Source organism: Penaeus chinensis, chromosome 33 (genome assembly GCF_019202785.1).
Source record: "Penaeus chinensis breed Huanghai No. 1 chromosome 33, ASM1920278v2, whole genome shotgun sequence".
Lineage (NCBI taxonomy): Eukaryota > Metazoa > Arthropoda > Malacostraca > Decapoda > Penaeidae > Penaeus > Penaeus chinensis.
This window is the reverse complement of record NC_061851.1, coordinates 33,429,259-33,434,258: the sequence shown is the minus strand read 5'-3', so window position 1 is coordinate 33,434,258 and position 5,000 is coordinate 33,429,259. Positions and strand designations below refer to the sequence as shown.

General features: G+C 36.0%; 1 long non-coding RNA gene across 1 annotated transcript in view; it reads right to left on the bottom strand.

Moving 5' to 3' along the window:
- Positions 1-213: 213 nt before the first annotated feature.
- LOC125042926 overlaps positions 214-5,000 on the bottom strand; it is a 7,142-nt gene continuing 2,355 nt past the window's right edge. Inside the window, exon 2 of the long non-coding RNA XR_007116384.1 lies at positions 214-4,779. This is a non-coding gene — a long non-coding RNA (uncharacterized LOC125042926). The remainder of the gene's footprint in view (positions 4,780-5,000) is intronic.

Here is a 5,000-nt window from a genome sequence, read left to right as displayed (position 1 = left end):
AGAAATGAGAAATATGCTTTATATGATCCTCCTTATGCAGTATGTATGGATGTTAGTGTGTCATCATATATTTGGTTTTATTTTTCTATTTCTCTTCACTTATCCATACGCTTGTCTTTTATCGTATCCACTGTTTCTACTTGCATAAAGAAACAAGCGGTTACGGTGGCAGATTCAAAAACATTAAAAGCTAGGTTAATCGAAAACACGTGGTATACATTATATACATTTTTCATTTTATTTACAATTATGCACGCTTTTTTACAAATAACTTTTCAATTATACAGCTTCAAAATAGGAAAAAAGCATGTGATTTATTGTTTTTATTTACAGTTTTACTCTTTTTTTTTAAACTAGAGACTGTGACATCAGTCCTATTTTTTTTTTTTTTTTATTGTTATCTGTTTTGTTAGAGTTTGATCCATTAAGAGTGAGTATTCAAGGCATCAGCCTTGGAGCCTAAAGCTGATTAAATTTCATGCTAAGTAAATGGAATGAGATTTAATGGTAATGGCAAATATATATATATATATATATATATATATATATATATATATATATATTTATATGTATGGAATTATATTAACAATGAAAATTATGGGAAATGTCTTCTAAAATCAATCTTGACTTACTAATAACGGTTGTTTATTCTTTCTATGTTAATTTTGGGGGGTTAAATTTACAATACAGAAAAATCTTGTTGTGAAAAATGATACAAATTCTTCTAAAAGTTATGATTCATGAACATAGATAAAAAAAAAAATGCATTTTTATGGGATTGTAACTATATGAAATATTCCATCGACTACAAAGGGGCAGCCGACCTTCTTTAGAGAGTATTAATCAGGTTGAAAAAAAAAAAAAAAAAAAAAAAATTCAGTTCCTTCAGAATTAAAGAAACTGGTCCACTGTTGAGCACTGTGCCAGTTCAAATTACTTCGATGATTGATGTCTGATGCAATCCTAAGCGCCTTTAACAGAGTGAGGAATACTATAGATGTCTGTGAACCTGATCCATATCATAAAGTCTTGTTTTGCGTGGAAATTAATATACTTTATAGTCCTGTCGGGATAGAATCAGACTCCTTGTCCTTGTTTGAGCGAAAGTGGCTTCAGGCTAAAAAAAAATGATTCGTTATATAGAGCCTTGTTTGAGTGAAGGTTGATTCGCTTCATAGACTTCTTAGGGCAAAATTGATCCATATCATAGAGCCTTCTTTGATGAGTGAAGATTTCTTGTGAAAGTTGATCCACTTAGTCGTTTCAGGGATAAAATTGATCCGTTTTGTAGAGCCTTGTTTGAGTGAAAGTTGATCCACTTCATAGTCGTTTCAGGGATAAAATTGATCCGTTTTATAGAGCCTTGTTTGAGTGAAAGTTGATCCACTTCATAGTAATTTCAGGGTAAAAATTGATCCGTTATATAGAGCCTTGTTTGAGTGAAAGTTGATCCACTTCATAGTCGTTTCAGAGTAAAATTTGATACGTTTTGTAGAGCCTTGTTTGAGTGAAAGTTGATCCACTACATAGTCGTTTCAGGGATAAAATTGATCCGTTTTATAGAGCCTTGTTTGAGTGAAAGTTGATCCACTTCATAGTCGTATCAGGGATAAAATTGATCCGTTTTGTAGAGCCTTGTTTGAGTGAAAGTTGATCCACTTCATAGTCGTTTCAGGGATAAAATTGATCCGTTTTATAGAGCCTTGTTTGAGTGAAAGTTGATCCACTTCATAGTAATTTCAGGGTAAAAATTGATCCGTTATATAGAGCCTTGTTTGAGTGAAAGTTGATCCACTTCATAGTCGTTTCAGAGTAAAATTTGATACGTTTTGTAGAGCCTTGTTTGAGTGAAAGTTAATCCACTACATAGTCGTTTCAGGGATAAAATTGATCCGTTTTGTAGAGCCTTGTTTGAGTGAAAGTTGATCCACTTCTTAGTCGTTTCAGGGATAAAATTGATCCATTTTGTAGAGCCTTGTTTGAGTGAAAGTTGATCCACTTCTTAATCGTTTCAAGGATAAAATTGATCCGTTTTATGGAGCCTTGTTTGAGTGAAAGTTGATCCACTTCATAGTCGTTTCAGGGATAAAATTGATCCGTTTTGTAGAGCCTTGTTTGAGTGAAAGTTGATCTACTTCTTAGTCGTTTCAAGGATAAAATTGATCCGTTTTATGGAGCCTTGTTTGAGTGAAAGTTGATCCACTTCTTAGTCGTTTCAAGGATAAAATTGATCCGTTTTATAGAGCCTTGTTTGAGTGAAAGTTGTTCCACTTCATAGTCGTATCAGGGATAAAATTGATCCGTTTTGTAGAGCCTTGTTTGAGTGAAAGTTGATCTACTTCTTAGTCGTTTCAAGGATAAAATTGATCCGTTTTATGGAGCCTTGTTTGAGTGAAAGTTGATCCACTTCTTAGTCGTTTCAGGGATAAAATTGATCCGTTTTGTAGAGCCTTGTTTGAGTGAAAGTTGATCCACTTCTTAGTCGTTTCAAGGATAAAATTGATCCGTTTTATAGAGCCTTGTTTGAGTGAAAGTTGATCCACTTCTTAGTCGTTTTAGGGATAAAATTGATCCGTTTTATAGAGCCTTGTTTGAGCGAAAGCTGATCCACTTAGAACTTTCAGGGATAAAATTGATCCGTTTTATAGAGCCTTGTTTGAGTGAAAGTTGATCCACTTCTTAGTCGTTTCAGAGTAAAAATTGATCCATTTTGTAGAGCCTTGTTTGAGCGAAAGCTGATCCACTTAGTAGTTTCAGGGATAAAATTGATCCGTTATATAGAGCCTTGTTTGAGTGAAAGTTGATCCACTACTTAGTTGTTTCAAGGTAAAAATTGATCCGTTTTGTAGAGCCTTGTTTGAGTGAAAGTTGATCCACTTCATAGTCGTTTCAGGGTAAAAATTGATCCGTTATATAGAGCCTTGTTTGAGTGAAAGTTGATCCACTACATAGTCGTTTCAGGGATAAAATTGATCCGTTTTATAGAGTCTTGTTTGAGTGCAAGTTGATCCACTACATAGTCGTTTCAGGGTAAAAATTTATCCATTTCGTAGAGCCTTGTTTAAGTGCAGTTGATCCACTTTACAGTCATTTCAAGGTAAAATTGATCTGTTCCATAGAGCCTTGTTTGAGTGAAAGTTGATCCACTACATAGTCGTTTCAGGGATAAAATTGATCCGTTTTATAGAGTCTTGTTTGAGTGCAAGTTGATCCACTATATTGTCGTTTCAGGGTAAAAGTTGATCCATTTCGTAGAGCCTTGTTGGAGTGCAGTTGATCCACTTCGCAGTCATTTCAAGGTAAAATTTGTTTCCTAGAGCCTTATTTGATTGAAAGTTGATATACCTCTTGAGCTCTGACAGGATAAAGAACTATGCGTTTTATAGTTGACTCACTGCATAGTCCTGCCAGGATATAAATTGATCCATTTCATAGAGCCTTGTTTGAAAGAAAGTTGATTCATACCATAGTCCTGTCAGGATGAAAATTTGATTAATTTCTTAGAGCCTTACTCGAGTGAAAGTTCAGAGTCATGCCAGGGTAAATAATGGTCCATTTCAAAAAGCTTTGCATGAGCGGAACTTCAGTCATGTCAGGGTTAGAATAACCTGTTTCGTAGTTTTGCTTGCGTCAAAGTTGATTCATTATCCTGCCGTGGAAGTATGTTAATTCATTTCAAGAAGTTTGGAACACGATATAAAGTTGATCAATTTCACAGAAAGTTGTTGATGCGAAAATTGATAAATTTCATAGAGCCTGGTTTCAGTAAAAAATCTATTCATTTCTAGGAGACTTGGTAAAGTGAAAGTTGATCCATTCCAGTTGTCTGGCGTTATAGAGCCTTGTTCAGGGGAAACCAGAACCAACTGAAGGAGCCTTGTTTGAGTTCTTTCATTTGGAAGCCCCTTTGCTGGAATGAAAGTTGATCCAATGCGAGGAGCCTCATTTGAATGTCCATAGTCCATAGAGTCTTGTATGAGTGATGATCGACCAACACTGTTCAGCTTGACAAGTCTTCACACGAGTGGAAAATAGTCCATGAAGATTCTTTACACAAAGCTTTCCTCAGATGACAGAATTGTCTTTTTTTAACCTTGCGAAGAAAGAAATTAATCCACATCAGAGAGAACTGAGGGTGACAATTCGCTTACTTCACACAGTCCCGTCTCAGTGAAATATGGTACAGTCTTTGCAGGAAATGAGATGCAGCATAAGTACATTATTCCTTTCTATGGAAATGGACATAGACATGTCCATTTCCATGGATATAACCATTATTTCTATCTCTGTGTGGTCGTTAGTGTGGGCAGCTATGCCTTCTGCAATTAAAGTTATGCTATGTTTCATAGGAGGAAACCAAATCTTCAAAATTTTTGAGCATAACTGAGCTGTACGTCCCATGGTCTTATGGTGTGAAATTTCGATTCATATGTCCATATTGATGCCATAGTTATTACATTCCATTTACTTTTGATTATTTAGGACGAAGAGGACGAAGACGTGGAATGAAGATGACAATGGTGCCATTCCCAAGGAGGAAGCTTTGTCGCTGATGCAGAAGTGTCACTTGATATCAGGTCTTATCAACATTTCGACGGTTACGTGGCGCAGGCTAAGTGAGATGCATTGTTCTTGTTATCATGCTCGTATGCTGATGCTTGTTAATCTGCTTATCTTGACAGTGTTTTTACATCAAGATAATTCTTGCTTCTTCCTCTTTTCTTCGTCTTCTCTTCTGTGGCCATGTTTCGCCATTATCTTGGATGGCCATCATAACATCTGGAATAAAAAAATATATATATTAGTCAAGCTTAGAAAGCGAGTGTAAGAAAAGGAGAGGGGGAGAGGGAGAAAGGATGAGGAGAGACTGACTGATTGACTGACTGTCTGACTGACTGACTGACTGACTGACTGACTGACTGACTAACTGACTGACTAACCGACTGACTGACTGACTGACTGACTGACTGACTGACTGACTGACTGACTGACTGACTGAC